Source organism: Equus quagga, chromosome 9, assembly GCF_021613505.1.
Source record: "Equus quagga isolate Etosha38 chromosome 9, UCLA_HA_Equagga_1.0, whole genome shotgun sequence".
NCBI classification, from domain to species: domain Eukaryota; kingdom Metazoa; phylum Chordata; class Mammalia; order Perissodactyla; family Equidae; genus Equus; species Equus quagga.
The window spans coordinates 58,299,838-58,312,572 of NC_060275.1; the positions used below are offsets into that span (position 1 = coordinate 58,299,838).

At 35.4% G+C, this 12,735-nt stretch overlaps 1 protein-coding gene across 4 annotated transcripts in view; it reads left to right on the forward strand.

Moving 5' to 3' along the window:
• Positions 1-12,735, forward strand: part of PIEZO2 (piezo type mechanosensitive ion channel component 2) — a 418,746-nt gene that overhangs the window by 132,096 nt on the left and 273,915 nt on the right. The gene's annotated exons all lie outside the window — the stretch shown is intronic.

A 12,735-nucleotide genomic window follows, 5' to 3' on the forward strand; every position in this document is an offset into this window, starting at 1 on the left:
CCATAACAGAAGGACACACGTAGCCTACACAGGGGTCACTCCTGGAACATTTGGAACTGGTGACAAGAGGGAAGCACACTGCTAGGCCTCAAAAATGATCTCCTATATATGGCCACTTCTCCAAGATCAGGAGATGTAGCTGACCCACGTAATACATAGGTATAAGCATGGAGAAAGAGGCAGAATGAGGAGGCAAAGGAATACATTCCAAGCAAGGTAACAGGACAAAACTCCAGAAAAAAACTAAGTGAAACAGAAATAAACAATCTATCTGACAGAGTTCAAACAAAAAGTAGTAAGGATGCTCACTGATCTTGGGGGAAGTATGGATGAACACAGTGAGAACGTCAACAAAGAACTGGAAACTATAAAAATGAAGCAATCAGAAATGAAGAATACAATACTGGAAAGGAAAACTCACTAGAGGAACTCAATAGCAGAGTAGATGACACAGAAGAATGGATGAGCAAGCTGGACGAAAGGCTAGAGGAAATCACCCGAGCTGAACAAATCAAAGAAAAAAGAATTAAAAAGAATGAGAACAGTGCAAGCGACCTCTGGGACAACATCAAGTGCACTAACATTCAGATTATAGGTGTCCCAGAAGGAGAACAGAGAGAGAAAGGGGCAGAGAATCTATTTGAAGAAACAATAGCTGAAAACTTTCTTAACATAATTAAGGAAACAGATATCCAACTACAGGAAGCACAGAGAGCATCAAACAAGATATACTCTAAAAGGCTCACACCAAGACACATTATAATTAAAATTTCCAAAATTAAATATAAAGAGAGAATTCTAAAAGCGACAAGAGACAGGCAAGGGAAATATAAAGAAAACCCCATAAGGCTATCAGCTGACTTCTTAGCTGAAACCTTAAAGGCTGGAAGGAAGTGGCATGATATATTTAAAGTACCGAAAGGAAAAAACCTACAGCCAAAAATACTCTACCCAGCAAGGTTATCTTTCAGAATGAAAGGAGAGACAGAGTTTCCAAGATAAGGAAAAATTAAATTTTATCACCAAGAAACCAGTTTTACAGGACATGCTAAAGAGACTTATTTAATTGGGAAAGAGAAGACCACAAAGAGGAATAAGAAAACTATCAAAACAAAACAAAAAAAAGGCAATAAAACCCCTGGTATAGGCAAAAATACAGTAAAGGTAGCAGATCAACCTCCTATGAAGATAATATGGAGGTAAAAAGACAAAAGTACTAAAATTAACTATTTCAATGATAAGGAAGTAATGGGTACACACACAAAATTAGAGGTTGGATATGATATCAAAAACATAAAGTGTGGGAGGAGGGGAGCAAAAAAGTAGAGCTTTTAGAAAGAAGTCAAACTAAAGGACCATCAACTCAATATACATTGCTATATACGTAGATTATTATATATGAACCTCATGGTAATCACAAAACAGAAACCTATAATAAATACACAAATAATTAACAGAAAGGAACCCAAACATAATACTAAAGAAAGTCATCAAACCACAAGGGAAGAGAGGAAGAGAAGAAGAAAGGAACAGAGAAGAGCTACTAAAACGCCCAGAAAAAAAGTAACAAAATGGAAATATTTATCAATAGCTACTTTAAATGTCAGTGCACTATATGTTCCAATCAAAAGGCATAAGGTGGCCAATTGGATAAAAAAACAAAGCCTCATATATATGTTGTGTACAAGAGACACACTTCAGACCTAAAGACACTCACAAACTGGAAGCGAAAGGATGGAAAAAGATACTCCATGTAAATGGCAATTAAAAGAAAGCTGGGGTAGCAGTACTTATATCAGACAAAATAGACTTTAAAACAAAAGCTATAAAAGAGACAAGGGCACTATATAATGATAAAGGGGAGAATCCAGTAAGAGGATATAACACCTGTAAATATCTATGTACCCAACATAGGAGCACCTAAATATATAAAGCAATTATTAAGAGACGTAAAAGGAGAATAGACAGTAACACAGTAATAGTAGGGGACTTTAACCCTCTACTTACACCAATGGATAGGTCATCCAAACAGAAGATCAATAAGGAAACACTGGCCTTAAAAAATACATTAGACCAGAGGGACTTAGTGGATATGTATAGAACATTCCATCCAAAAACTGCAGAGTACACGTTCTTTTCAAATGCACATGAAACATTCTGCAGGAGTGATCACATATTTGGCCACAACGTAAGTCTTAATAAATTTAAGAAGAGTGAAATAATACCAGCATCTTTTCTGACCAGAAAGGTATGAAACTAGAAGTCAACTATAGGGAGAAAATCAGAAAAGCCACAAAAATGTGGGGATTAAACAAAATTCTACTGAACAACAGTTGGGTCAATGAAGAAATCAAAAGCAAAATCAAAAAATACCTGGAGACAAATGAAAATGAAAATACGACATGCCAGAATCTGTGTGATACAGGAAATGTGGTTCTAAGAGGGAAGTTTATAGCAATACAGGTCTACCTCAACAAACAAGAAAAATCCCAAATAAACAATCTAACAGTGTGCCTAAAGGAACTGGAAATAGAAGAACAGACAAAGCCCAAAATCGGTAGAAGGAAGGAAATAATTAAAATCAGAGCAGAAATAGATGAAATAGAGACAAAAAAAAAAAAGAAAAAAATCAATGAAACCAAGAGCTGATTCTTTGAAAAGATAAACAAAATTGAAAAACCTTTACCTATACTCACCAAGAAAAGATATGGAAGACTCAAGTAAATAAAATCAGAAATGAAACAGGAGAAATTACAACAGACACCTCAGAAATACAAAAGATTATCAGAGAATACTATGAAAAGCTATATGCCAACAAATTGGATAATCTAGAAGAAATGGACAAATTCTTAGAATCATACGACCTTCCAAAACTGAACCAAGAAGAAATAGAGAATTTGAATAGACCAATCACCAGCAGGGAGATCGAAACAGTAATCAAAAACCTCCCCAAAAATAAAAGTCCAGGACCAGATAACTTCCCTGGTGAATTCTACCAAACCATTCAAAGAAGACTTAATAACTATCCTTCTCAAACTCTCCCAAAATATTTAAGAGGAGGGGACGCTTCCTAACTCATACTATGAAGTCAACATTACACTGATACCAAAACCAGACAAGGACAACACAAAAAGGAAAATTACAGGCCAATATCACTGATGAACATCAATGTAAAAATCCTCAACAAAATACTAACAAATTGAACACAACAATACATTAAAAAGATCATACACCATGACCAAGTGGGATTTATTCCAGAGATGCAGGGATGGTTCAACATCCGCAAATCAATCAACGTGATACACCACATTAACAAAATGAAGAATAGAAATCACATGATCATCTCAATAGATGCAGAGAAAGCATTTGACAAGATACAGCATCCATTTATGATAAAATCTCTGATTAAAATGGGTATAGAAAGAAAGCACCTCAACATAATAAAGGCCATATATGACAAACCCACAGCAAATATCATTCTCAATGGAGAAAAACTGAAAGCTATCCCTCTAAGAATAGGAACCAGACAAAGATGCCCACTTTCAACACTCTTATTTAACATAGTATTGGAAGTCTTAGCCAGAGAAATTAGGCAAGAAAAAGGGATCCCAATTGGAAAGAAAGAAGTGAAACTGTCACTATTTGCAGATGACATTATTTTATATATAGAAAACCCTAAAGAATCCACTAAAATTACACTTTTAGTAATCATAAATGAATATGGTCAAGTTTCAGCATAGAAAATCAACATACAAAAATCAGTTGCTTTTCTATACACTAACAACGAAGTAGCAGGAAGAAATTAAGAATACAATCTCATTTACAATTGCAACAAAAAGAATAAAACACTTAGGAATAAACTTAACTAAAAAGGTGAATGATCTGTACACTGAAAGCTATAAAACATTGTTGAAAGAAATTGAAGAAGACACAGAGAATTGGAAAGATATTCTGTACTCCTGTATTGGAAGAATTAACATAGGTAAAATGTCCATACTTCCTAGAGCAATCCATAGATTCAGTGCAATCCCTATCAAAGTTCCAACATTTTTCACACAAATAGAACAGAGAATCCTAAAATTTATGTGGAACAACAAAAGACTCCTAATAGCCAAAGGACTCTTGAGAAAAAAGAACAGAGCTGGAAGTATCACACTTCCTGATTTCAAAATATACTACAAAGCTATCATAATCAAAACAGTATGGTACTGGCACAAAAACAGACACACAGATCAATGCAACAGAATCGAGATCCGAGAAATAAACCCACACCTCTATGGACAGCTAATTTTCCAGAAGGGAGGCAGGAACATACAATGGAGAAAGGAAAGTCTCTTCAATAAATGGTGTTGGGAAAACTGGACAGCCACATGCAAAAGAATAAAAGTAGACCACTATCTTACACCATACACGGAAATCAACTCAAAATGCATTAAAGACTTGAATGTAAGACCTGGAACCATTAAACATCTAGAAGAAAATCTAGGTAGCACACTCTTCGACATCAGTTTATTTACAAGTGCCACGTCTGACCAGGCAAGGGAAACAACAGAAGAAATAAACAAATGGGACTACATCAAAGTAAAAATGTTCTGCACAGCAAAGGAAACCATCAACAAAACAAAAAGACAACCTACAAACCGGGAGAAGATATTTTCAACTCATATATCTGACAAGGGGTTAATATCCAAAATATATAAAGAACTCATACATCTCAACATCAAAAAAACTTCACAACCCAATTAAAAAATGGGCAAAAGATCTGAACAGAGATTTCTCCAAAGAAGATATACAGATGGCCAACAGGTACATGAAAAAATGTTCAACATCATTAACTATCAGGGAAATTTTTAATCAAAACTACAATGAGGTACCACCTCAGTCCTCTCACAATGGCTGTAATTAACAAGATAGGAAACAACAAGTGTTGGAAAGGATGTGGAGAGACGGGAACCCTCATACACTGCTGGTGGGAGTGCAAACTGGTGCAGCCACTATGGAAAACAGTATGGAGATTCCTCGAAAAATTAAAAATAGATCTACCATATCATCCAGCTATTCCACTGCTGGGTATTTATCTGAAGAACTTGAAAACACAAATGCATAAAGATACATGCACCCCTATGTTCATTGCAGCATTAGTCACAATAACCAAGGCTTGGAAGCAACCGAGGTGCCCGTGAAGGGATGAATGGATAAAGAAGATGTGGTATATATACATAATGGAATACTACTCAGCCATAAGAAATGATGAAATCTGGCCATTTGTGAGAACATGGATGGACCTTGAGGGTATTATGCTAAGTGAAATAAGCCAGAGGGAGAAAGTCAGATACCTATGATCTCACTCATAAGTGGAAGATAAAAACAATGACGAACAAACGCATAGAAACAGAGATTGGATTGGTGGTTACCAGAGGGGAAGGTGGGAGGGAGGAGGGCGAAAGGGGTGTTTAAGCACACGTATGTGGTGATGGATTGTAATTAGTCTTTGGGTGGTGAACATGACGTAATCTACACAGAAATTGAAATATATAATGATGTACACCTGAAATTTATATAATTTTATAAACAAATGTTACCACAATAAAAAAAAAGATCAGAGCAGAGCTAAATGAAACAGAGAATAGAAAGACAACAGAGAGAATCAGGGGCCGACCTGGTGGTGCAGTGGTTAAGTTTGCACGTTCCACTTCTCTGCGGCCCAGGGTTTGCCAGTTTGGATCCCGGGTGTGGACATGGCACCACTTGGCACACCATGCTGTGGTAGGCCTCCCATGTATAAAGCAGAGAAAGATGGGCACGGATGTTAGCTCAGGGCCAGTCTTCCTCAGCAAAAAGAGGAGGATTGGCAGTAGTTAGCTCAGGGCTAATCTTCCTCAAAAAAAAAAAAAAAGAGAGAGAATCAAAAAAACCAAAAGTTGGTTCTTTGAATAGATCAACAGAATTGACAGAACTTTAGTTAAACTCACAAATCAAAAAAGAGATGACATAAATGGTAAAATGGGAAATGAAAGTGGGGACAGTATTGCCAACATTACAGAATTAAAATAATTATATGCGAGTACTAGGAACAAGGATTCACCAACAAATTAGATAACCTAAATGAAATGAAGAGATTTCTAGAAACACACAGATTATCAAAATTGACACAAAAGGAATTAGAAAATATGAACAGATTTATAAGAGTAAAGGATTGAATCAATAACCAAAAACCTTTCAACAAAGACAAGTCCTGTACCAGATAACTTCACTGACATAGTCTATCAAATAATTAAATAAAAGTTAATACCAATACTTCTCAAAGTTTTCAAAAAATAGAATGAGAAGAAACACTTCCTTAACTTCCTTATTCATTCTGTGAGACCAGTATTACCCTGATAACAAAGCCAAAGACAACACAAGAAAAAGTAAAACCAACTGCAGACCAGGATCCCTTATGAATATAGATGCAAAAGTTCTCAAATGAAATACTAACAAACCTAATCCAACAGCACATTAAAAGGATTAAACACTGTGACCAAGTGGGATTTATCCTAGCATAAAAGGGTGGTTCAACATAAGAAAATCAATTAATGTAAACACACCATCTGAATAGAACAAAAGGGAAAAAAACCCCATGATTGTCTCAATTGACCCAGAAATAGCATTTGATAAAATTCATCTTACTTTCTTGATAAAAGCACTCAGAAATCGAGGAAAAGAAGGAAACTTTCTCAACCTGATAAAAGCCACATATGGAAAAGCCACAGCTAGCATCCTTCTCAATGGTGAGAGACTGAGAACTTTCTCCTACTATCGGGAGCAAGATTAGGATGTCCGCTGTTATGGGGTGAATTGTGGTCCCCCAAAATGCATATGTTGAAGCCTTAACCCTAGGTATCACAGAATGCATTTGTAGATAGAGCCTTTAAAGAAGTAATTAAGTTAAAATGAGGCCATTAGGGTAGGTACTAATCCAATCTGCCTGGTGTTATAAAAAGAGGATGTTCGGATGCACTCCAGGGATGCACTCACAGAGAGAAAGGACCATGTGAGGACACAGCTAGAAGGCAGCCATCCCCAAGCCAGGGAGAGAGGCCTCAGAAGAAATCAGACGTGCTGACATCTTGATCTTGGAGTCTGGCCTCTGGAACTGTGAGGGAATAAATTTGTGTTGTTTCAACCACCCGGCTACGGTTGGTACTTGGTTACAGCAGCCCTGGCAAACTAATCAATCTGCCTTCACCACTGCCACTCAATATTGCACAGCAAGTTCTGGCCAGAGAAATTAGGCAAGAAAACAAATAAAAGACCACCAAATTGGAAAGGAAACACTCTCTCTATTTGCAGATGGCATGTTTCTATATATAAGAAGCCCAAAGAATCCAGAGTATTGCTACTAGAGCTAATAAACAAATTCAGCAAAGTTGCAGGGTACCAGATTAACACAAGAAAATCTGTTGTGTTTCTGTACACAGGCAATGAAAAATCTGTAGCAGAAATTAGGAAGACAGTTCAATTTATACTAGCACTCAAAAGATAAAAATACCTAGGAATAAATTTAACCAGGGAACTGAAAGACTTGTGTGCTGAAAATATTAAACGTGCTGACAGAAAGAAGATCTAAAAAAATGACAAGACACCGTGTGCTTATGGAATGGAAGATTTAATATTGTTAAGATGTCATTACTATTCAAAATGATTTATGGATGCAATGCAATCTCAATTAAAATTCCAATTGCCCTTTTTGCAGAAATAAAAAAGCTAATCCTCAAGTTTATATGAAATTGCACGGGATCCCAAATATCCAAAACAGTATTGAAAAAGAAGAACAAAGTTGTAGCACTCACATTTCCTGGTTTTAATACCTACTACAAAGCGACAGTGATGAAAACATTGTGGTAGTTCCATGAGGATAGAAATATAGACCAATAAAATAGAGTTGAGCGTCATTTCCAAAGAAGATATGCTTATGGCCAAGAAGCATATGAAAGATGCCCAATGCCATTAGTCCTTGGGGAAATGCAAATCAAAACCACAAAGAGATACCCTTTGACATTCACTAGGATGACTATTATGATAATAAATAGTAATTTTAAAAAACGAAAAAGTAACAAGTGTTGGCAGGGGTGTGGAGAAATTAGAATCCTTGTACATAGATGATATGAATGTAAAATGGCACATCTGCTATGGGAAATAGTTTGCTCCTCAAAAGGCTAAACATATAATTACCATGTGATCCAGCAATTCCATTCCTGGGTATGTACATAAAGTAATTGAAAAAAGGTACTCCAACAAATACATGTACACACATGTTCAAACAGTACAATTCACAGTAGCCAAAAGGTGTGCACAACCTAAATGTCCATCAGCAAGTGAATAGATGAACACAGGTTAATGCATACAATGGAATAGTATTCAGTCATAAAAAGGAATGAAGTACTGATACGTGCTACAACATGGATGAACCTTGAGAACATTATGCTGAGTGAAAGGAAGTCAGACACTAAGGGTCACATATTGTATGATAACATTTATATGAAATTTCCATAGAGACAGAAAGCTGACATGGTTGCCAGGGGTGAGGAGGAGGAGGAATGGATAATAACTGCTTAACTGGTGCTTTTGGAGTGATGCAATGTTTCAAAAGTAGATAGAGGCAAGAGTCGTGCAACATTGTAAATGTACTAAATGACACTGAAATTTTCACTTTAAAACAGTTCATTTTATGTTATCTGAATTTTACCTCAATTAAATGTGTATATATATATAAATACATATTAGAATATCTCCAATGTATATCCATCCTTTTGCAATCAGGAAATGTTACTGTAAGAGAATACTTGACAAGCAAAACCTAATTGTTTATACAGCACTATTATACATTATTTGACTATCTTGAAAAAATTTTATTTCTGTGTGTTAATCCTTAGTTGTCCCCAATGGAAGCAATAAAAACTACGGTAGGATTGAGAACAAATCAACAGACTAATTCCCTTGCTTTCTGCTTCCATTTATTTTAAACTTTTCATTTTCTTAAAAGACTAATAAAGTTTAATTTCATTAAGCTATGTTTTTATTTAAGTAACTGACTACAAGCCAAAACTATATTATGTCAAAAGGTAGAAAAATATAAAGAAATGCATTTTAGAATGAAATATGCATTTTAATTATATTTTTCTTTCTGTTTATGACATTTTAGATCTCTAAGCTTCATTTTTTACGGCAATTACATGTTTTTCCTGAGAGCATTTTATGGGCTCCTCTGCCCTTGGTCCGTGTGAGCAGCGCTCACTGAAGCTTTTGAGTCAACATTAGAAACACAAAGATAAATATCCTGAGCTCAGAGCCTGGGGAGAGCCAGGGCAGCAGGAGCAATTACCATGGCGATAGACGAGCGTGGCTTACATCGTTGTCGAAAAGAATTAGAAATGAGCTGTGTGGTTCCTCGTGATACTGCACAGGCTGTAACGGAAACTCCCCTTGGGCTACTGAGAAATCACTCTCTCCAGCACGGGTTTGTTGAATGTACGCCCAAGAGACATTCAACTGATGTTCTCTCAATATTTTGGGTGAAGTTTTCAGTTTTCTTTCCTGACATGAGATTAGTAATACAGTCATTCAGAGTATACAAAGCAGTTTTCTTACCCCTAAACTGGGATTTTATGTGGAAATGAGATAACGTAACTTCTGATTAGATCTTAAAGATCTATGGGTGTGTTTACACATGTATTTTAAATATAAAATTATATCTATATCATATGCATATAGTTAGCTTATATGTTTATTATGTAAATATAAATATAAAATGTATTTATAAACATATAAATTCATAAGTATACCATATATTTATCATGTATATATTTGTCATATAAATAAATCTTATTTATATATAAAATTTTAGGGTTTCAAAGGCCTGGAGACTCATCTAATTAGGTCCCCAAAATTGCATGGCCAGTGGCAGACCAAGGACCAGAGTGTTGGTCATCTAGTCCAATATTTGTCTAATCCTTTCCATCTCTGGGTGAAGAGAGCTGAAACAATTTAGTCTTCCATTCACAGAATGGTTTTATTATAGGATCAGCCAAAGTGCTTCTCTTGCTTTATTGATTTACTCTTGTTCATATCATACTCGATTCTCATTCCTATTTTCTACCTTCCCGTATGAAACTACTCAGATATGCTTGACACATATGTTGAATACACCAAAACATATTTGTGTGAAACATACATGTTATTTTATCCATGTCTGTGTTCGTAATTTATCTGAATTATTTTGTGCTACGTGTCTCATCTTGTTTCTCGTTATTTTTAGCAAGTGTTTTTAAGACCCAGCTATGTTGTTCAATGTTCTTCTACCTTAATGCACCTAATGGTGCAAATATTTCAGACACATTCACTGCATTGTTACATAGCCATCCCTTCAGTGGTGGAAAATTAGAATATCTCCGATTGTCTGCTACTACAGACAATGACATGAATGTCATTATTCGAGTCCCCATGTAGGCCTGTCGCAAACCTTCCTCTGGAGTGTGATGACTAAGTCACAGAATTTCGGCCTCCTTCAGAACTCACATCCAGAAAGGCTCCACCAGTTCTGGCCTACTGTGAAAACATCGTTTCCCTTCAGAAAAACTCAATATTTTGAATTTTTATAATTTTTGCTAATATGATGGGTCTAAAATGTTAGCTCATTTCTGTTTTCATGATAATTTCTCTGCTAACAGCTTTAGCTTTTCTGTGTAAACATATCACCCACCCGGGTTCCCTGTAAGATGCTTGTTTAGACATTCTGCCCCCTTCTCTCTCAGTTGACCTGCCTTCTTCTTGTTGATATGTAGTCATTCTTTATCTGTTCTAAATATTAATCTCATGTATATCTTAAATGTCCCAACTAATCATCTGTCTGTGAATTTTATTTATGGTGGCATTTGTTTAATCTTTGATTTTAATACAGTCAAATTCGTCTTTTTTTTCCTTATAGCTTATGTTTTGGGGCCTAGTTTTAGAAGGCAAGCCTCCTAGCAAAGGCGCAAGGTTGTTATCCCATATTTTCATGTGTTAACTTTAGAATTTTATCTTCCGCATTTAGGTCTTTATTCATCTAGAGGTCACCTTGGTGGCAGGAATCCAGGGTTATTTTTGTCTGTATTTATTGAGCCGGTTTTCTTCTGCTAGATAGCTTATCTTTTTCCTCCTGACTTGTGGGGTAAAATTTGACATTTATCAAGTTTATATAAATAAATTTGTTTCTTCTGAGCTCTGTATGATATTCCATTTGACTTTTTTTTTTCCCTCTCCATAAGGAATCTAAGTTTCTGATTGTTTTGTCTTAACTTATGGGTGTATAGTATATCTTAATGTCTGCTAGGACAAACAACCACGCCCACTCTTGATCTAATTTCTCAAAACTTCAAAATTGACCTGGAAATTCATAGACTTCTTTCTTCCAAATATATTTCTAAAATAAGTTTGTTGAGTTCCTCAAAAAATCTTTTTGTATATATTTTGAAATATGTTTGTCAAAGGTCTAAAGTTTCTCCTGGTATTTTATTTGAAGTTACATTGAATTTGTAGACTAAATTTGGGGAAAATTGTCATTTTTATCATATTAAGTCATTTCATTCACCAGTGTGGCATATCTCTTCATTTATTCATGTCTTCTTGTTTTTCTCTTGAATTTTACAATTTTGTCCATAAAGATCTTGCACATTCTTAGTTAAGGTTAGTTCATAGATACTGTAATCAGTCAGGGTTCAACCTGTAGGAGATGATATATATATTATATATTTGTCTATATACGGTTTATTATAAGGAATTGGCTTATACTGTTGATTATGCAAGCTGGCTAAGAAAGCCAAAATCTGTAGGATAGGCTGTCCAGAAGGGAAAATCATGGTCATGGACAAGCCTAAATTCATAGGCACAGGCTGAAGCTAATGTCAACAGGGGACAGAATTTCCTCATTGTTTCTTTCTTCCTCCTGGTTTCCAGGCCTTCCAACTGATTGAATCAGGCCTGCCCAGATTATCACAGATAACATCCTTACTTAATGTCAGTTGATAATAGACTTTAGTCACTTCTATAAATTCACAAAAACATTTAGTTTAGTGTTTGATTGAATAATCAGGGACTGTAGCCTAGCCAAACTGACTAAAACCAAACCACCAAAACACTGGCAAAACCATTACAATACAGTTTTGGTTGCTAATTTAAGTGATGTCTTGTTTTCTATTTGGTTATTGCTAATGCAGAGGTGCTGTATTGACTTCCGTAAGATGATATTGTATCTGAATCATTTTCTTGTATTTGCTCTAATAGTTGGTCTGTGGTTTCAGTTTGACATTCTACATTGATAATATCATCTGTGAGTAATTCCATTTGATCATATTGTCTGCAAATAATTCTAGTTATTACAACTCTTTATTCTTTTTTCTTGTCTTATAACATTGGCCAGCACACCTATTGATATGTTAAGTGGCAAGAGTGTCAAGTGTCCTTGATCAATCTCTGACATTAATGGGACTATGTCTAAAATTCCACCATAAACAGATTGTTTGCTTTAGTTATGGTGTAAATCTGTTATCATCTTAAGAACATTTCCTTCTATTCCTAGTTTTCTGAGTGTTGTTTTCTTTGATGATAAATAGATTTTGAACTTTATGAAATGCTTCTTCTGTATCTATTGAGAAAATCATACTATCAGCCCTCTAGGGTATGACTTAGACTTATAGATTTATTAATGGTAAAAGA